Raw genomic sequence first — 22,063 nt, 5'->3', positions numbered from 1 at the left:
CATTAGATACATGTCAGTAATTTTAACAAGTTAGTTTAAATTAATTAAAGACTGTTACAAAAATTGCTTCTATGACCAGGAATCGAACCCGGACTATAGCGGTAAGAGCGCCGAATCCTAACCACTAGACTACCAGGTAACACAGAATAACAATGCGATAATTGTAAATAGAATGGGTCAATCCGTATTGGATACAAATTGGTTTTGATTGTTTACATCAAAAAGCAATTCATGACACTGCGGCTTACAAATCTAGTTACATGTACCTGAAGCTATGATAAATTGACCCTTAGTGTTAGGGGGATTAAACACGTGGGGTTACGGGGATAGGGTGGGATATGTGTTGGTGTAGGGGTTACGGGGATCGGGTGGGATATGTGTCGGTGCAGGCTCGATGGCCGAAATGGCCTCTATCTGCACTGTGGGGTTTCTGTGATTCTGTGATTCTGTGATTTATTGGGGTGCATTTATCTTCATTCGAAACCTCAGTAAAATGCTCCAACCTCTTCTGTTTCCCTCATACCGGCTGTGCAACAGCCACAACTCAAATGTAACCTCACAAAACGCGCTGGCGTCTTCCAGTTCTATATCTGTATATAGAGAATTAATGACAAAAGGTCATTGACCTAAAGGTTACACATACATGTAAAAATATTTATAGCATTCTGGACTCAACATCGAGTTCAACAATTTCAGACCATAACCTCTGCTCCTATTTTTTCAGATGGCAGCTGTTGATGATTCTGCCATTCCCATTTACACCTCCTCTGGTCCCATCTCTCCTTCCTTTACTTGTCCCATTGCCATCTCCTTTTGCCTCGCACCTTCATCCCTTTTGTCATTTAATCTCTCCTGCCTTCCACCTTATCACTAATATTGCCTCTTGCTGTTTCCTCCTCTCCCCCATTTGCCTAAAATCTGTTTCATCTCTAACTTCTCCCAGTTCTGACGAAAGGTCATCGACCTGAAACGTTAACTCTGTTTCTCTCTCCACAGATGCTGCCTGACTTGCTGAGTATTTCTAGAATTTTCTGTTTTTATGTCAGATTCCCAGCCTCTGCAGTATTTCGGTATTGCATACTTTACTCCAAATAGACTCACATGCATTGATAAATATTGTGACGGTGCAATGCAACGTTCCCTAATGGGTAGGATTCAGCGTTCTCTTGGATTTGATTCCAGGTCAGGGGAGTAACAGTTTTTAATTCGAGACCTGATTTAAATGAATTACATGACTTTCATGTGGAAAAAAGAATAATTGGTTTAAACATCATTTATTAATCCATAAAGTTATTTTGTGGAACTTCAATCATTTAATTAGCCCTCAGCATGTGATGAACCTTTATCCCGAGCTCATTGTATTTTTGGAGCCTTGGTGTAAAATGTTGAGTGTTTATGACACGGACCCAGCCCCAGAATCGCCACTGTGAAAGTAGGAAACTGCTCGAAATACACAACAGGGCGGGCAGTTTGTGAAAAACAATTAAACTTTTGGCGTGTAGACTTTTCACAGAAATGGAACCAGCTTCGTGTGACAATATGAGCTGTGACTGTGTGTACATGGGTGGCATGTTTCTATATCAAGTGAGTGTTTGTGTTCTGATGCGATCCTTTGCATGTCATTGAGTCATACAGTCATAGCGGCACACAAGGAGGCCATTCGGCCCTTCGAGTCCGTGCCGGCACTCTGTGGAGCAATCCAGTAAGTCCCATTCCCCCCGCTCGATGCCCGTAGCCCTGAAAGTTTATTTCCCTCAAGTGCCTATCCAGTCTCCCCTTGTGTGTCAGTTGTACATTTAATTTCTTGACTTTTATCATATGCATCAGGTTGTCAATATATACATACCTGTGTTTGAACGAGAGATTCTTCTAAATGGATTTTAGGTGTATCAGTGAGCTGGTGATGAATAAATGTGATTGTATCTGTGTGTTATTTCTCAATGTATTTGTGTGTATCTGTGTTCTGTATAAATTTATTTGCATGGCATTTAAAAGGAATACAGACATAAAGAGCCAGAACATGCTTTTTGAATGAGACAGATTCCCTCAAATAAATAAATCAATAACACAGATGCATGGAAATCTTGGATAAGTGCCTGAAGGAAATAAAATGTGCAGGGCTACGGGGAGAGGGCGGGGGAGTGGGACTAGCTGAAGGGCTCTTGCAGAGAGCCGGCACGGGCTGGACGGGCCGAATGGCCTCCTTCTGTGCTGTATCCATTCTCTGATTCTATGATGTAGATCTATCTGTAAGTGGTGAAAGGCGACTACAGTGATTCACCGCCACCTCGGCGATGGGCAATAAATGCTGGCCTTGCCAGCGAGACCTACATCCCAGGAACGAATATAAAAAATATATCTAATACCAGTACTCATTGTTGTGAGTTAACAAATAAGATATTAATTGTCCAGACTGATATGAGCTGTAAAAGAATAGTGACCCCGACGTGATTTGAACACGCAGCCTTCTGATCTGGAGTTGCGCCAGGAGGTCTAGACAGCGTTTGTTCTGTATTCAAGTTCATATATACAGAAGTATCATACCTGGTTCCTGCTGGACGAATGACACTCAACTGCTTTCGATTCTCAATCAAGGAATTTATGTTGACACAAGATTTGGGAACAGTAAATTACAGAAAGATAATTCAAGTCTGTGAGACGAGTGATAATTGCTTTAATCTTGGTTAATAAATCCATTACTTTCTGTTACAGATTTTGGTGACACTTGTTCCGCGTTTAATTTTGCAAACTGGGAGAGATCGCTGATCGCGGGGAGACAGTGGGAGCTTCAGCGGCCCCACTGTCAGGATGTGGAAGGATTCACGTTCGGGGTGTGCGGGGGGAATCAGTGACATTTTTTGTAAAGGGCAGCGGGGGAGAAGGACTGAGAGAATTCAGTGTGGGACAGAAGCTGTTTAAATTGAGGCAGCACATTGCCGATCAGCACAGAGGGAGTTAACTGACTCAGCGCCCCTCTGCTGCTGCTACAGATCCGGTGATTTCCGCATTGTAGCGGTTATCAGATTCGAGCCCGCGTGGAAATAAATATGTTTTATATTTGCTGTGGCGAACAAACAGAGGCGAATTTATTCTCCTGTCAAAAGGGCCACAGCGTCTTCTACCTTGTTCTTTAATTGCTCTTTATTTCACTTCACTGTGTTAGATATATTTCTTATGGCTAAAGGGATCAAGGAATATGGGGAGAAGGCAGGGACAGGGCACTGAATTTGGATGATCAGCCATGATCTCATTGAATGACGGAGCAGGCTCGACAGACCGAATGGCCGACTCCTGCTCCTACCTTCTATGTTCCTCTGTTTCTATGAATAGATAACTTTGAGTGAGAGAAAACTGATCCAGAAATATAATCCATTAATCTGCAGGGTGGCCGTCAGTAAGAAGCCTTTTCTCTCTGGATCCGGTAGCGGTTCTGGTTTCAGGCTCAAGATTGCCGGTACTGTCGATAGATTTTTGTTGAGTAAGGGTATTAAGGGTTAAGGAACCAAAGCGGGTAGCTGGAGTGAAGATACAGACTAGCCCTGATCTAATTCAATGACGGAACAGGCTCGAGGGGCTGAATGGCCTCCTGTTCCTATGGAGTCGCTGCAATGCAGTGTACTCGATGCTGGACGGTTTCTGGTGTGTAATAGTTATCGCATTCCGCTAACAGACGAAAACTCAATGGTTCGAAAGTGGGTAGAGGCAATTTACTGCCTTTTCTCCATTCAAGATTACTAAATATGAAAACAGGAATAATTTACATGTTTGTACAAATAAAACACGCATTGTCAGGCGAATTATACCTTTCAAATGGCAGCGTTACAGTGAGTGAAGTAATTCTCAATAATATGTCCCATATAGGACACAGTTTGGGTTGCGGTACTGTAAGCAGGGTTTGGGGAAAATTGGCATGGTTTAGGGAATCTCCCCCTCGCGTGTCGCTACATTAAAGAGGTTCAGAATGCGGAAGCAAAACAACACAGATTAATAGGAAAACACAGGGTGAGCGACGGGATTCAAAGTGCAGTTTCAATCGGTCTGTCTGGGTGTCCTTTCAATAACTAACAAAGAAAGCGCGTCTCCAAAAATGTCCCACACCGTGTTATGATTCAGGAAACTGAGACGGGGGTAGAAATAAGAAAAAAAAACATAGTGATATAGAGAAGAGTAAGAGAGAAGGGGAAAAATACTGTTTCCACGGAGAACTTATGCAGAGACTCCTCTGCTGCGCCTGGGGTGGCCTCCTGCAGCCCGGATACATTAACATCCTAACAGCTCATTAACTGTACGAGTGGGACCGGGCGGCGCTTCAGAAGACAGGACGAAAAAGCAAAGACACTGTGTCGGTCTCAAGTGCTCTGCTCATCAAGAATAGCCACACACACAAAATGGTTTTAGCATGGTTACCTCTTATCTGCATTACCGCCAATCAGTCGGCTCTTTGGTCGAGGGGGTATGATTCTCGCTGCTTGAAACTTGCGAGATATTGTGGGTTGAAGTCCTGGACGTGCACTACTTTTGTCCACGGATTTTGAACTTGCAGTTGAAACTATTGCAAAGAAAGTCTCCCATTGACACAGCGCTTTTCAAGAGTTCAGGACAGCCCAAAGCGCTTTACAACCATTGCAGTATCTTTGAAGTGTTGTAAGGTTGGGAAAGGTGTGCCCAAATTCCCCCCACGTGAATCTCAACTCTTTGGGAAGGAGTTTGGTGGAAAGACTCAGACTCCTCAATATCTTGGACTTTCTTTGAATGAGTTCTGCCTGTAACTGCACTCGAGCTTGAAACAGCTTCTGGGCCTCCATCTCACGGGAGCAGAGTGTGGTCGCTGTGCAGCGGTTAGCGAGTCGGTGACGAGCTCGGGGGTGAGACACGTCGCTTTCAATCTATGAAATTTCACCAAGGGCCAGAGAATAGAAACGCTGAATGGAACAGTCCCTGTGAGCGATGGATTGAAGGGGACGGCGCACCGAGCACAGCTGGAGAACGCGTAGTGCAGCCAAAGTGTTCGCAACATTAAATGTCAGAGTTATTAATCCTGCAATAATTAGACATATAATTAACAACAACATTTAGACAAATTCTTGCGAATTTTAACCGGAGAACTCAAATACGTTATAATTCCGATCTCGATATACAAGTTAATCAAACCTATATCGGATTCTAAAGTATCTGTTCCAAACGTCACTTTTACATCCTTTCCTCGCCTCTTCTACGCGGCCCCTCAAACTATTACAGCTGTTCAAATGGATGCATCACCTCACCTAATACAATTTCTCGAACTGATACACTATCTCAAATTAATACACCTCAAAAAAATATAGCACCTCAAACTAATACAGCACCTCAAACCAATTCAGCTCCTCAAACTAATGCAGCACCTCAAACTAATCGAGCACCTCAAACAAATACAGGTCAAACTAACATGGCACATCAAATTATTATAGCACCTCAAACTAGTACACCTCAAAATAATACACTACCTCCAACTAATACAAATTCTCAAACTAATACACTAGGTCATTATAATACAACACCTCAAGCTAATACACTGTGTCAAAATAATACAACACCTCAAAATAATACAGCCCCTCAAAATAATATCGCGGCTCAAACTAATGCAACAGCTCAAAATCATACACCTCAAAATATTACACTACATCAAACGAATACAAAACCTCAAACGAATACAGCAACTCAAACTAATACAGCTCCTCAAACTAATAAAGCACCTCAAACTAATACAGCACCTCAAAATAGTACACTACATCAAACGAATACAAAACCTCAAACGAATACAGCAACTCAAACTAATACAGCCCCTCAAACTAATAAAGCACCTCAAAATAATACAGCACCTCAAACTAATACAGCACCTCAAACTAATACAGCGCCTCAAACTAATAGAGCATCTCAAACTAATACAGCACCTCAAACTAATACAGCACCTCAATCTAATACAGAGCCTCAAACTAATACAGCAGCTCAAATGAATACGGCACCTCAAACTAATGCAGCATCTCAAACTAATACAACCCCTCAAACTAATACAGCACCTCAAACTAATACAACACCTCAAACTAATACAGCACCTCAAACTAATACAGTGCCTCAAACTAATACAGCGCCTCAAACTAATACAGCGCCTCAAATTAATACAGCACCTCAAACTAATACAGCACCTCAAACTAATACAACACCTCAAACTAATACAGCGCCTCAAATTAATACAGCACCTCAAACTAATACAACACCTCAAACTAATACAGCGGCTCAAACTAATACAGCACCTGAAACTAACACAGCCCCTTAAACTAATACAGTGCATCAAACTAATGTAGCACCTCAAGTCATAGAAAGATAGAGGATAGAAGCAGGAGTAGGCCATTCGGCCCCTCGATCCTGTTCCTTCATTCAATGAGATCATGGCTGATCATCCAAATTCAGTACCCTGTCCCTGCCTTCTCCCCATATCCCTTGATCCCTTTAGCCTTAAGAAATATATCTAACTCCTTCTTGAATATATTTAATAAATTGGCCTCAACTGCCTTCTGTGCGAGAGAATTCCACAGGTTCACCACTCTCTCGGTGAAGAAATTCCTCCTCATCTCAGTCCTAAATGGCTTACCCCTTATCCTTAGACTGTGACCCCTGGTTCTGGAGTCTCCCACCATCGGGAACATCCTTACTGCATCTAGTCTGTCTATTCCTGTTAGAATTTTTTAAGTTTCAATGAAATCCCCTCGCATTCTTCTAAACTCCAGCGAGTATAAGCCCAATCGACCCAATCTCTCCTCATACGTCATTCCTACCATCCCAGGTAAATCAATAGAGCATGTAAAACTAATAAAGCACCTCAAACTAATACGGCACCTCAAACTAATACAACACCTCAAACTAATACAGCACCTCAAACTAATACGGCACCTCAAAATTAAAACAACACCTCAAACTTATACAGCACCTCAAACTAATACAGCACCTCAAACTAATACAGCCCCTCAAACTAATACAGCACCTCAAACTAATACAGCGCCTCAAACTAATACAGTGCCTCAAACTAATACAGCACCTCAAACTAATACAGACCCTCAAACTAATACAGCGCCTCAAACTAGTACAGCAATGCAAACTAATACAGACCCTCAAACTAATACAGCACCTCAAACTAAAAGATCACCTCAATCTAATAGAGCACCTCAAACTAATACAGCCCCTCCAACTAATACGGCACCGCAAACTAATACAGCACCGCAAACTAAAAGAGCACCTCAAACTAATACAGCACTGCAAACTAATACAGCACCTCAAACTAATACAGCACCTCAAACCAATACAGCGCCTCAAACTAATACAGCACCTCAAAGTAATACCGCACCTCAAACTAATACAGCACCTCAATCTAATACAGCATCTCAAACTAATACAGCACCTCAAAGTAATACAGCACCTCAAACCAATACAGCGGGTCAAACTAATAAAGCACCTCAAATTAATACAGCATCTCAAACTAATACAGCACCTCAGACTAATACAGCACCTCAAACTAATACAGCGCCTCAAACTAATGCAGCGCCTCAAACTAATACAGCACCTTAAACTAATACAGCACCTCAAACTAATACAGCACCTCAAACTAATACGGCACCTCAAACTAATACAGCACCTCAAACTAATACAGCACCTCAAACTAATACAGCACCTCAAACTAATACAGCACCTCAAACATAATCAAAAATAAAGAATGTCAGAAGTGGGATCTGAACCCACACCTCCAGGGGAGACCGCTCGACCATCCTGACTTCTAAACGTTATGTCGGGGCACCTGCAAGTTGATTCTGAACGAATATCTGTGATCGTGTCTTGTCTGCTTATTTAACTGATGCCATCAGGCTCTTCTCTCCCTGACTCTGGGGAAACAGTGAGACAGAATTTCGAGCAAGCGTCTGGTTATTGTGAAACAGCAAAGAAAATATTAAATCTGGATTTATCCCAAAAAGTTGTGACCCGACCTGATTTGAACACACAGCTAACGTTGCGCCATGAGGTCGACAACAACAAGCGGGGATGTTTATATATATAAACATTCCTCAATAAAAGGGCTTTAAAATCCCACTCCCACTCGGTGTCAGAGAGCTGCAGAAGCAGCACTTACCTGTCACTCACCGAACGTCTTTTGTTAAACTGTGGTCTTTTTTTCATAGGAAAGCATCATTAATTAACCGATTATTATCTTTTGCACAACTAAAGGAATGCTAACGGAGCGAGAATCGATTCTTCAATCATTTGTTCTGTGCTTTGCATGTTAACTGTTACCCATATCTCATTTTACACACTGTGCTTTAGGAACCTGGTTTAAAATGTTCATTGCTGATGACACCAGGAATCTGGGCCAACTTTTGACAAATTGAACAGGACCGGTTATTTCTACCGTGCACAGAAAATAGAATCAGCGGTGAATATCAACTCCAATGGTACTGACTTTCAGATTTAACGCAGTCAGATTTGCAATCAAGTGAAATAATTTCACAGTGAAAAGATTGTAAGTGTTACTCGCATTTGTGCCTTTAATTAAAGTTTGTGGCGTCTGACTCACGTTCATGTCTCTTCTTCCTCCGTTGAATAAAACAGGAGGGGCTGGACGTTGACCAGATTGCACTGCCCCTGATATCTGTGAGATCATCCGTTTATATTGAGTGGTTTCTCGCCCTTTGATCGGCTGCAGTGTGGCGGTTACCGTGTTCGCCTCGCACGCGATGGATTCTCAGATGAATCAGTTTACTCTTACTCAAAGTTTTCTATTTAGTGAAGTAAGAGCAAATGAGTAGTCACGACAGCCCTTTTGGTTAGAGAATGAACTCGGAAGTAAGCTTAAACATAGCTCTCTCGCTCGGGATCGAACCGGGAAATTACTGCGTGCAAAGCAAACGTGATAACCACTACACTAAGGGAACCGCTGGCTAAGGACTTTTAACAGAGGGGGACTGATCAGTGAAGCAACTCTCTGCTGATTGGTTCACCTTAAACAGCATCACTCATGTAAAGGATGAGCTCACTAATATCAGGCGCAGTGCAGTCTGGTTAACGTCAAAACGCTCCTTTCTTATTAAACAGAGGAAGAAGAGACATGAACCGGAGTCAGACGGCACAAAATTTAATTAAAGGCACAAATACGATTAACACTTACTAACAATCGTTTCGCTGATAAAATCTTTCACTTGACGTAAAAGCTGACTACGTTGAATCTGAAAATGAGCACCGTGGGATATGTTGTTCACTGCTGATTCTGTGCTCTGTGATCAGCTGTGCAGCACTGTCCGTAGAGTAGCGGTTTTCACACGCGGACAGTCCCCGGTTCGAGCGCAAGTAAACACAATACATTCGCAAAAATTTTATTCAGTTCAGTGAATAGTCCTGTTAATTTTAGCAAAAGTTGCCCCAGATTTCTGCTTTCATAAGCAATTAATATTTTAAACGAGATTCCTAAAACGCAATGTGTAAAATGAGATATGGTTAACAGTTGATTACTTACAAAGGGCAAAATGCGTTATTGAAGTGTGTATCGCCTTTCTTTCATTCTGTAAATTATGGTAATCGGTTATTTAATGGTGATTGCAAAAGATTCAACTGCAGTTTGAATAGTGGCCGGCGACACGAGCGCTCGTTTGGGATTTTGGGCTTCTCTGAAATTTATTCAAACAACCGAAGCGAAAAATCGATCCCCGAGAATGCCGGTTAAAACCTAGCCAGGTGAGGAGCTAACCATTGCAAAATCATTTTGTGTGTGTGGCTATTCTTGATGAACAGAGCACTGGAGACCGAGACAGTGACTTTGCCTTTTCGACCTGTTTTCTGAAGCGCCGCCCGGTCCCACTGCTACAGTTAATGAGCTGTTAGGATGTTAATGTATCCGGGCTGCAGGAGGGCGCTCCAGGCGCAGCAGAGGAGTCTCTGCATTAGTTCTCCGTGGAAACGGTAATTTCCCCTTCGCTCTTCCTCCTCTCTATATCCCTGTGCTTTTATGTCTCTATTTCTCCCACGCCTCAGTTTCTGGAATCATAACACGGTATGGGGCATTTTTGGAGACGCGTTTTCTTTGTTTCTTATTGAATGGACACTCAGGCAGACCGATTGAAACTGCACTTTGAATCCCGTCGCTGACCCTTTGTTTTCCTATTAATCTGTGTAGTTTTGCTTCCACATTCTCAATGAGAAAGTCCCCAGCCTCAATTTTTAAATAGTATAAGGCCCACCTCGTCACATTGCGACACGCGTGGCGGAGATTCCCTAAATCAGCGCCAACTTTCCCCAAATCCTCCTTACAGTACCGCAACCCAAGCTGTGTCCTATATGGGAAATACCATTGAGAATTACTTCACTCATTGTAACGCTGCCATTTGAATGGCATAATTCGCCTGTCAATGCGTGTTTTATTTATACTGAACCAATCATGCAAACTATTTCAATTTTCATATTTACTATACTTGAATGGGGAAAATACTTTAAATTGCCTCTGCCCACTTTCGAACCATTGAGTTTTCGGAAAGCGATCACCATTACACACCGGAAACCTTCAACACTGGGGTACATTGCATTGTAGCGACTCAATAGGAACAGGAGGAGGCCATTCAGCCCCTCGATCCTGTGGCGCCATTCAATTAGATCAGGGTTGATCTGTATCTTCATTTCATCTACCCGCTTTGTTTCCTTAACCCGGAATAACCTTACCCAACAAAAAGTTATTGCCAGTAGCGGCAATCTTGAGCCTGAATCCAGCTGCACTCCCGGATCCAGACAGAAAAGGCATCTCTGAATTTCAGGGATTCGGAGATTCCAGGATTTAAAAGGGAACAAACGATGAAATGGGCCTCACTGTGGATCAGTTTTCTCTCACTCAGAGGTATCTGACTAGTGAAGTTAAATAAAGAACAAGGGAGGAGCCGCTGTTGCCCTATTGACAGGAGAATAAACTAGCCATACATCTCTCACGTTTCCCAATTCTAACAGAAGTGGAATCGACTTGAAACGTTCACTCTGTTTCTTTATCCACATATACTGCCTGACCTCTTGAGAAGTTCCACCATTTTCCGTTTCTATTTGAGATTTACAGCATTTGCAATAATTTTCTTTTGTCACTTAAAATAAACCCGCTGGTTGTTCATCCACAGCAACATTAAACACAATGTTCCCGCCCGGGCTCGAACCGGAGACTTTTCGCGTGTAAAGCGAACGTGATAACCATAACAGTACGGGAACTGCTGGGTCCGTATCTTCAACAGAGGGGAACTGACCAGTGAAGCCCCTCTGTGCTGATTGGTTCAGCTGAAACAGCTTCAGTCAATTTTAAGAAGGAGCTCACTAATATCAGGCGCAGTGCAGTCTGGTCAACGTCAGCCCCTCCTTTGTTATTCAACAGAGGAAGAAGAGACATGAGCGGGAGTCAAACGTCACAAACTTTTATTAAAGCTACAAATACGAGTAACACATACTTCCAAATCGTTTCACTGAAAACGTCTTTCATTGATGAAAAAGCTGACTGCGTTGAATCTGAAAATGTGCCCTGGGCGATATTTTGTTCACTACTGATTCTATTATCTGTGGGCTATGCCGCAGCGGTTGGTGTAGTGTGCATGTTATCATGTTCGCCTCGCACGCGAATTGTCCCGGGTTCGAGCCCGGGCGGGAAACATTTACATTCGCCAGGATTTCGTTATGTGCAGTGAACGATCCTGTTCGCTTTCAATAAAGTTGCGCCAAATTTCTGCTTTCATAAGCAATTAGCAATTTAATCGAGATTCCAAAAATACAATGTGTAAAATGAGATATGGTTAACAGTTGAAAACTTACAAAGGGAAAATCCGTCATTGAAGAGCGTTTACGCCTTTTTTGCATTCTGTAAATTATGGTAATCAGTTATTAAAGGGTGATTGCAAAAGATTCAACTGCAAGTTGAACAGTGGCCGGCGACACGAGTGCTCGTTTGGGATTTGAACCGTGGGCTTCTCGGAAATTTAAACAAACACCGAAGCGAAAATCGGACTACCGAGAATGCCGCTTCAAAGCCTAGCCAGGTGAGGAGCTAACCATTGCAAAACCATCGTGTGTGTGTGGCTATTCTTGATGAGCAGAGCACTTTAGACCGAAACAGTGACTTTGCCTTTTCGGCCTGTCTTCTGAAGCGCCGCCCGGTCCCACTCCTACAGTTAATGAGCTGTTAGGATGTTAATGTATCCGGGCTGCAGGAGGCCGCTCCAGGCGCAGCAGAAGAGTCCCTGCATTAGTTCTCCTTGGAAACAGTATTTTCCCCTTCGCTCTTCCTCTTCTCTATATCCCTGTGCAGTTTCCTGAATCATAACAGGGTGGGGACATTTTTAGAGACGCGCTTTTTTTTATTACTTATTGAAAGGACAGCCAGACAGGCCGATTGAAACTGCAATTTGAACCCTGTCGCCGACCTTGTGTTTTCCTATTAATCTGTGTTGTTCTGCTTTCCACATTCTCAATGAGAAAGTCCCCAGCCTCGATTTTTAAATAAAATAATGCCCAGCTCGTCAAATAGCGACACACGAGTGGGAGATTCCCTAAATCAGCGCCAACTTTCCCCAAATCCTCCTTACAGTACCGCAACCCAAACTGTGTCCTTTTTGGGAAATATTATTGAGAATTACTTCACTCATTGTAACGCTGCCATTTGAATGGCATAATTCGCCTGTCAATGCGCATTTTATTTATACTGAACCATGCATGCAAATTATTCCAGTTTTCATAATCACTAAACTTGAATGGAGAAAAGGCATTAAATGGCCTCTACCCACTTTCGAACCATTGAGTTTTCGTGCGTTAGCGGAATGCGATAACCACAACACACTGGAAACCCTCCAGCACTCGGGTGCATTGTATTGCATTGACTCCATAGGAAGAGGAGGAGGCCATTCAGCCCCTCGAGCCTATTGCGCCATTCAATTAAATCAGAGCTGATCTGTATCTTCACTCCATCTACCCGCTTTGGTTACGTAACCCTGAATACGCTTACCCAACAAAAATCTATCGACAGTACCGGCAATCTTCAGCCGGAAGCCATCACCTCTCCCGGATCCAGACAGAAACGGTTTCTTACTGACTGCCACCCTGCAGATTCATGGATTACATTTCTGAACTTCAGCGATTCGGAGACTCCAGTGTTTAAAAGTGAACATAAGATGAAATGGGTCTCACTGTGGATCGGTTTTCTCTCACTCGAAGTTATCTATTCAGTGAAGTGAAATAAAGAACAATTAAAGAACAGGGGAGAAGCCGTTGTGGCCCTTTTGACAGGAGGATAAATTCGCCTCTGGTTGCTCGCCAAACCTCGAACGTGACAACCGCTACACTGCGGACACCCCGGCTCTATAGCAGCAGCAGAGGGGACCTGACTCAGTGAACTCCCTCTGTGCTGATCGGCAATGTGTTGCCTCACTTTAAACAACTTCGGTCCCACACTGAAAGCTCTCAGTCCTTCTTCTCCGCTGCCCTTTACAAAAAATGTCACTGATTCCCCCCGCACACCCCGAACGTGTTCTCTTCCGCACCCACACAGTGGGGCCGCTCACCCTCCCCCTGCCTGATCACGATCAGCCATGTCACCCAGTTTGTAATATTAAACCCATAACAAGCGCCCCGCAAAGAGAGTCTGTAACCTAAATCTGTAACAGAAAGTACTGGGTTTATTAACGGTGATGCAAGCAATTATAACTCGTCTCACAGACTAGAATTACTTTTATAAAGTGAACTGTAGCCAAATCTTTTGTCACGCTGAATTCCTTGATTAAGAATCATAACCGGGTGAGTTCCAGTCGACCACCAGGGACCAGCTATGATTCTTGTATCAACCTGAATATGATTGGGAGCTGTCTAGACCTCGTGTCGCAACGGTAGTGCGCCTGATCCCGAGGCTGCGTGTTCAAATGACGTCGGGGTCATGGTTGCTTTGCAGCTCATATGAGTCTGGATAAATAATATATAAATGGTTACATCACAACAATGAGAACTTGAATTAGATGTATTTTATTAGATTGGTTTCTGGGATGTAGGTCTCGCTGGCAAGGCCAGCATTTATTGCCCATCCCTGAGGTGCTGGTCAGCCACTGTAGTCGCCTTTCACCACTTACAGAACTACATCATAGAATCAGAGAATGGATACAGCATAGAAAGAGGCCATTCGGCCCGTCCAGCCCGCGCCGGCTCTCTGCAAGAGCCCTTAAGCTAGTCCCACTCCCCCGCCCTTTCCCCATAGGCCTGCACACTTTATTCCTTCAGTTACTTATCCAATATTTACATGTATCGGTATTATTTATTCATTTATTTGGGTGAAGCTGTCGCATTCAAAAATATGTTCTGGCTATTTATTTCTGTCTTACTTTTAAATTACACGCAAATGACTTTATGCAGAACACCGATACACACAAATACATTGATCAATAACACACAGATACATTCACATTTATTCATCACCAGCGCAATGATACACCCAAAATCCATTTAGAAGAATCACAGTTTCAAACACAGATATTTATATATTAATGTCCTGAAGTATGTTATAAAAATAAAGAAAATAAATATACAACTGACTCCAGTATTTTTACATGTATGTGTAACCTTTAGGTCGATGACCTTTCACCATTAATTCTCTATATACATATATAGAACTGGAAGATGCCAGCGCGCCATGTGAGATTACATTTGATTTGTGGCTCTTGTACAGCCGGCATGATGGAAATAGAAGAGGTTCGAGCACTTTAATGAGGTTTCCAATGAAGATAGATGCACCCCAATAAATGGAAAAATATTTCAGATATAATGTAAATAGATCTATAAGCTGCAGAGTCATGAAATGCTATACATGTAAACACGCGAAATTCATTTGTATCCAATACAGATTGACTCATTCTAATTACGATTATTGCGTCACTTTACTTCAGTGTTCCCTGGCAGTCTCATGATTAGAATTCGGCACTCTTACTGTCCGGGTTCAATTCCCGGTCAGGGAAGTCATTTTTATAACAGTTTTTTATTAAATTAAACTAATTTTGTTACAACTCTAACACGCATCTAACCTGGAAAATTGTCTTAATTATTATTAATTAACCGATAATCTTAATTTACAGAATGACATAAATGCTAAAGATACTTCACTAACATATATTGTGCTTTCTATGTGATGAACTGTTATGCATATCTTATTTTACACCATGGCCCGGATTTTACGGTGCTTCGTTCAGCGAATGCACAGCATAGGCTATTGTACACCTTCAGGACGACTACACAAGTGCCAGGTATCCGCACGCCCTGAATTTGCGATCTGTCAAGTTTCGCTTTGCCAGATTCACCGCATCCGCTACAACATCACTTTTGCTGTCACAGAGTTGGGCTAACTACTGCCCAGCGAATGCCCAGGAAACCCTTACACCTGATAATAGCAGGCATAAGGCTTTCTTTTACCATCGTAAGGGTTAAAATCAGTATTAAAATATATTTTGAACGTGATATAAACATACACTTACATTTAAAATTCGTTTAGGTAAATTTTGTTACGTTTTAAAATGTTACATTTATGTTTCAAAACATTCAATTTTTATTTTAAATCATAGATTCATAGAATCATAGATGATACGACACAGAAGGAGGCCATGCAGCCCATTGAGTCTGCACTGGCTCTTTGAAAGAGCTCTTCAAATAGTCCCACTCCACTGCTTTTCCCCATAGTCCTGCAAATTTCTCCTTTACAATGATTTATTCAATTCACTTTGGAAAGTTACTATTGTGTCTGCTCCACCGCCCTTTCAGGCAGCGCATTCCCGATCACAACAACTGGCTGTGGTAAAAAAAACTCATCTCCCCTCTGGTACTTTTGCCGGTTAGGTTCAATTAGTCTCCTCCAGTTACCGACCCTCCTGCCACTGGAAACAGATTCTCCTTATTTACTCTTATCAAAACATCTTGTAAATTTAAAAACATCGATTAAATTTCCTCTTAACCTTCTGCAGGAAACAATTCCAGCTTCTCAGTCTCTCAACATAACTGAAGTCAACTCATCCCTGGGACCACTCGCTCTTTGTGCTTGTCTCTCTTTCTTTGTCTCTATCTGTCTCTCTCTTTTTATCTCTGCCTCTCTCTTTGTCCCTCTCTCTCTCTCTGTCTCTCTGTCCCTTCTGTCTCTTTCTCACTCTGTTCACAGGTCCATTCTAGTTCTGATCAAACACTGCAGTTTTCAGTTCCTCATTGGTATAGTGGTGAGTATCCTCGCCTGTCACGCGGGAGACCAGCATTCAATTCCCTGACGGGGAGGATTTTTTATTAACAACCCCAATTTTAAACTTCTTCCCAGCTCCTTGAAATGCTCCTTTGAAAAGTTCAAGTGAAATAATTTTAAAAGATTTACTGGCATATGAAGAACTGTATAAAAACTTCCTGCACCTGTTCCTCGTTGGAATCGTGCTCGCCCTCTATTTCCCTCTCACTGTTCTGTGGGACAGAGAGGAGTCATAACGTCACAGAATGAGACCATTGAATGCTTAATTAAATTCATTTATTTTGAACATGTGACCATTTATTCTTACTTCCGTGGTGTGAAATGTTATTTACTTGGAGATTTCTATTATGCTTATGGGATTCCGTACATAAAGCATCATAGGAATCCCCCTGTTAGATTGGTTGGCCTGGCCAACGTGAATCCAGGGATGCTGCCGAACCGTGAGCGCCAATGTTATCCGTGGGCCTTTATGCAGGCGTACGCCAGCAGGCCCAAGACCGCAAGTGTGCGAAACTCCGGAGACACCAGTTAATTGGGATTTGTTTCTCGGTTCGGAGGCGTAAGCCGGAGCCAAACCTCTAATCGCAATTTAAAGGCCCATCGTATTTTAGGAGGCTGGTTTAAAATGTTCATTACTTACAACATCAGGAATCTGTGGCAAATTTTGTTCAATATAACCGGACCGGTTATTGCGCAGAATAAAAAGGTTCCACTCGAACATATCCACCCGGGCTCGATTTGGGAACTGTTCATGTAGGAGGCGAACATGATAGTCACTGCACTACGGAAACCGGAGCGTTAGTGTCCACGGAAAAGCGATTCATCAGCGAACATAAAATCTCCTGGTGATCATTTTCAGATTCAATGCAGTCAGCCATTAAATAAAGTGAAATAATTTTACAGTGAAAAGATTTTCAAGTGTTACTCGTATCTGTGCCTTTAATTAAAGTTTGTGGCGTCTGACTCCCGCTCATGTCTCTGAATAAGAAAGGAGGGGCTTGACGTTGACCAGACTGCACTGTGCCTGATGTTTGTGAGCTCATCCTTTATATTGAGCGGTTTCTCATTCGTTGATCGGCCTCAGCATCAGCTCAGCGGTAACTTCGCAGACTTAACTTAATTGTAAGCTCGAACCCACTCTCACCGCGGGCGTTGTATGGTGATTTTATAGTCATATTCAATCCCCTTCTTCTACAAAGAAACAAATTGTAGCCGTGATTTTAAACCTATGCTGCGTGATTCATAGCGATCACCTTTAAATGATTCAGAAAACCAGTCCTTTCACCTCCACAACACGATTTCGATTCCTGGTCAGGAAAGTGACTTTTATAACACAGTTTTTAAATCACAACCTGATGAAATTGACTACATTCAGCTGATTTGAAAAAATTAGAATTGTATAAATTACCATTACTTACCCCATAACTTTCATTTGCAGAACGAAAGAATTAATTGCTTTGCACCATTTAAAATTATTCTGTGTGTCTATTCTTCCTACCAAATTGAATAACCTCACATTCCCCTACATTATATTCCATCTGCCACCTTCTTGCCCGCACACTCACTTAATCTGTCTATATCCCATTGTAGGCTCTTTGTGTCCTTCTCACAGCTTACTTTCCCACCTAGCTTTGTATCATCAGAAAACTTGGATACATTACACTCTGTCCCTTCATCTAAGTCAGTAATATCGACTGTAAATAGCTGAAGCATGCGGACTTGATCCTTGCGGCACCCCACTAGTTACAGCCTGCCAATCAGAAAATGACCCGATAATTCCTACCCTCTATTTTCTGTCCATTAACCAAACCTCTATTCTTGCTAATACATTACCTCCAGTCCCATGAGCCCTTATCTTGTGTAACAAGCTTTTACGTGTTTGCTTATCGAATGCCTTTTGGAAATCCAAATATGCTGCCTCCACTGGTTCCCCTTATAGTTCCAATGAATGCCTGAAGCAGAACATCCCGTTGTGCGAATGGAGCCTGTTTGTCGGACAAGGCTACATGTAAGGAAGGAGTGTGGTAAGGGGATAAGGGAAGTGATACTCTGGTAACAAGGTCGGGTAATAAAAATAGAAAGTGCTGGAAACACTCAACAGGTCAGGCAGCAGCTGTGGAGAGAGAAGCAGATTTAACATTTCCGGTCGAAAACCTTCCATCAGAAGGTGGGCAGTTGTGTTAGGTTACACTATTAAACGTGCACATTGTCACGTAGTAGAGGAAAGGAAAAGATATCAAAAGTTTGGAACAGATACTTTAGAATTCGTTAAAGGTTTGATTAACTTGTATATCGAACTCGGAACTATAACGTGTTGGAGTTCCTCGTCTAAAATTCGCAAAGATTTGTTTAAGAGCTGTTGTTAATTATACTTCTAATTATTGCATGATTAAAAACTCTGACATTTACGGTTGCGAACCCTTTTACTGCACTGCGCGTTCTCCAGCTGAGCTCGGAGCGTCGTCCCCTTCAATCCATCGCTCACAGGGACTGTTCCATTCAGCATTTCTTTTCTCTGGGCCTTGGTGAAATTTCATAGATTGAAATCGACGCGTCTCAACCCCAAGCTCGTCACCGACATGCTAACCGCTGCACAGCCACCACACACTGCTCCCGTGAGATGGAAGCCCGGGAGATGTTTCAAGCCCGAGTGCAGTTACAAGCAGAACTCATTCAAAGAAAGTCCACATCATTGAGGCGCCTGAGTCTTTGCACCGAACTCCTTCCCAAAGAGTTGAGATTCATGTGGGGGTGATTTGGGCACATCTTTCCCCACATTACAACACTTCAAAGGGACTTCAATGGGCTTAAAGCGCTTTGGGACGTCCTGAGTTCGTGAAAAGCTGTGTATTAAAGCCAGTGTTTTTTTTTGCAAAAGTTCCAACAGCAAGTTCATAATTCGCGGGCAAAATAAGGGCTCGTCCGGGATCCCTCGCAAGTTTCAAGCAATAACCCCGAAGCAAGAATCATACCAACCTAGCGAACTGATAAATTTGACTGGAGATAAGAGGTAAGCATTGTAAAACCATTTTGTTTGTGTGGTTGTTCTTGATGAGCAGAGCACTTAAGACCGAGACAGTGACTTTGTCTATTCGAACTTTCTACTGAAGCGCCGCCCGGGCCCACTGCTACAGTTAATGAGCTGTGTTGAATATTGGATGGGATAAAAATTGATAAAGAGGAGGTACTAGAAAGCTGGCTGTACCAGGACCAGTTGAAATGCATCCTAGGATGCTGAGGGGAGTAAAGGTGGGAATTACGGAGGTGCTGACCATAATCTTCCAATACTCATTGGATATGGGGTGGTGCCAGACGTCTGGAGAATCGCAAATGTTACACCCTTGTTGAAAAAAGTGTATAAGGTTCAACCCAGCAACTACACGCCAGTCAGCTTAACGTCGGTAGTGAGGAAGCTTTTAGAAAGGGTAACCCTGCACAAAATGACCAGTCACTTGGACAAGTGTGGATTAATTAAGGAAAGTCTGCTCGGATTTGTTAAACGCAAATCGACTTTTCCCAACTTGATTGCATTTTTTGATGAGGAGAAAGAGAGGGTTGATGAGGGAAATGCAATTGATGTGGTGGACATGGACTTCCAAAAGGCATTTGATAAAGTGCCACGTAACAGGCTTGCCAGCAAATCTGAAGCCCATGGAATAAAAGGGACAGTGGCAGCATGGATGTCAAATTGGCGAAGTGACAGGAAACAGAGAGTAGTGCTAAACTGTTGTTTCTCTGAATGAAGGAAGGTACACAGTGGTGTTCCCCAGGGGTCGGTACTAGGACCACGGCCCTTCTTGACATATATTAATCCTTTGGAGTTAGGTGTCCAGGGCACAATTTCATAATTTGCAGATGATACAAAACTTGGAAGTATAGTAAGCAGTGAGGAGTATAGTGATAGACTTCAAGAGGACATGGATCGGCTGGTGGAATGGGCGGACATGTGGCAGATGAAGTTAAAAACAGAAAAGTGCGAATTGATACATTTTGGTCGGAAGAATGAGGAGAGGCAATATAAACTAAAGGATGCATTTCCAAAGTGGTTGCAGGAACAGAGATACCTGGGGGTGTATGTACACAAAACGTTCAATGTGGCAGGACAGGTTGAGAAACCAGTTTAAAAAGCTTCCAGTAACCGGGGCTTTATAAATAAAGGCGCAGAGTACAAAAGCAAGGAAGTTATGATGAACCTTTATAAAACACTGGCTCGGCCACACTGCAGAAATTATGTGTTCCAGAAAATTATATCCCGTGCAATAACTGGTCCCATTAAATTAAACAAAAGTTGCCCCAGATTCCTGCTGACATAAGCAACGAGCATTTTAAACCAGACTCCTGAAATACAATCGGCCTGGAAAATGCGATCGGAAACTCGCCGCTGGCTAACGCCTCTGAATCAAAAAACCAATACGACTTACCTGGTGTCTCCAGAGTATCGGAATCTTGCTGCCCTGGGCCTGCTGGCATACGCCTGCATAAAGGCCCATGGATCCCAGGGGCACACACGGTTTGCAAGCCTGGGTGTGCTTGTGCACCAGTCGCTGAAGGTAAGCATGCAGGTGCAGCAGGCGGTTAAGAAGGCAAATGGTATGTTGGCTTTCGTAGCGAGAGGATTCGAGTACAGGAGCAAGGATGCCTTGCTGCAGTTGTACAGGGCTTTGGTGAGACCACATCTTGAGTACTGTGTGCAGTTTTGGTCGCCTTATCTGAGGAAGGATGTTCTTGCCATGGAAGGAGTTCAGCGAATATTGACCAGGCTGATACCTGGGATGGCAGGAATGCCATATGAGGAGAGATTGGGAGGATTGGGCTCGTACTCGCTGGAGTTTAGAAGAATGAGAGGGGATCTCATTGAAACTTATAAAATTCTGACAGTACTGGAAAGACTAGATGCAGGAAGGATGTTCCTGATGGTCGGGGACTCCAGAACCAGGGGTCACAGTCTAAGGATAAGGGGTAGGGCATTTAGGACAGACATGAGGAGGAATTTCTTCACCCAGAGAGTGGTGAACCTGTGGAATTCTCTACCACAGAAGGCAGTAGAAGCCAATTCATTAAATATATTCAAGAAGGTGTTGGATATATTTCTTAAGGCTAAAGGGATCCAGGTGTATGGGGAGAAAGCAAGTTTAATCAGAGGAATATCCGCAGTCAGGAGCTGAAAAGGAACAAGAGCTGAAAAAACACCAGAAAAAAGATAAGAAATATCAGCAATTGTGATCAACTCTTTAATGTGTGTTCTCGTAGTTTAGTGGTTTAATTGTTGTAATCAACATTCATTAACCAAAAGCGTTGTTTTGGAGAATGGAAGAAATGCTCACAGTAAGGGACAGTCGAAAGTTGAGTAATTTAACTTTAATAATTTGTGAAAGTTTATTCATTGACGAAGATTTATACCCTATCAGAATTTACGCACTGTGTATTTTAGGAATCTGCTTTAAATTGTTCGTTGCTTCTGACATAAGAAAGCTGTTAAATTTATTTCACAGAAAAATAATGTTTCCGCCCGGGCTCGAACCGGGGACCTTTCGCGTGTGAAGCGAACGTGATAACCGCTACACTACGGAAACTTCTGCTTAATTAAACATCGAGAAAGCACTGTTCAGACAAAAGGGACACTACAGAATCGCTGTTTCTGCAATGAATTCCTTTCACTGGTATTTCTCTGACCGAACTGCACAAGTCAAAAATGTTCCTTTCAAACTCATTGAAGTGCCGAATTTCCTTCTCTCTGGTTTAACCCAGGAGTTTAAATTGCTCTGCAAACCATGA

General features: G+C 42.7%; 1 non-coding gene across 1 annotated transcript; it reads right to left on the bottom strand.

The window, feature by feature from the left end:
• Positions 1-21,788: 21,788 nt before the first annotated feature.
• trnav-cac (transfer RNA valine (anticodon CAC)) lies at positions 21,789-21,861 on the bottom strand. The gene has a single exon. It is a non-coding gene; the product is annotated as a tRNA-Val (tRNA).
• Positions 21,862-22,063: the final 202 nt, after the last annotated feature.

This window comes from Somniosus microcephalus, unplaced genomic scaffold (genome assembly GCF_052327205.1).
Source record: "Somniosus microcephalus isolate GS21.2 unplaced genomic scaffold, FLI_Smic_1.0 unresolved_chr4, whole genome shotgun sequence".
Lineage (NCBI taxonomy): Eukaryota > Metazoa > Chordata > Chondrichthyes > Squaliformes > Somniosidae > Somniosus > Somniosus microcephalus.
This window is presented reverse-complemented; position numbering and strand designations above follow the sequence as displayed.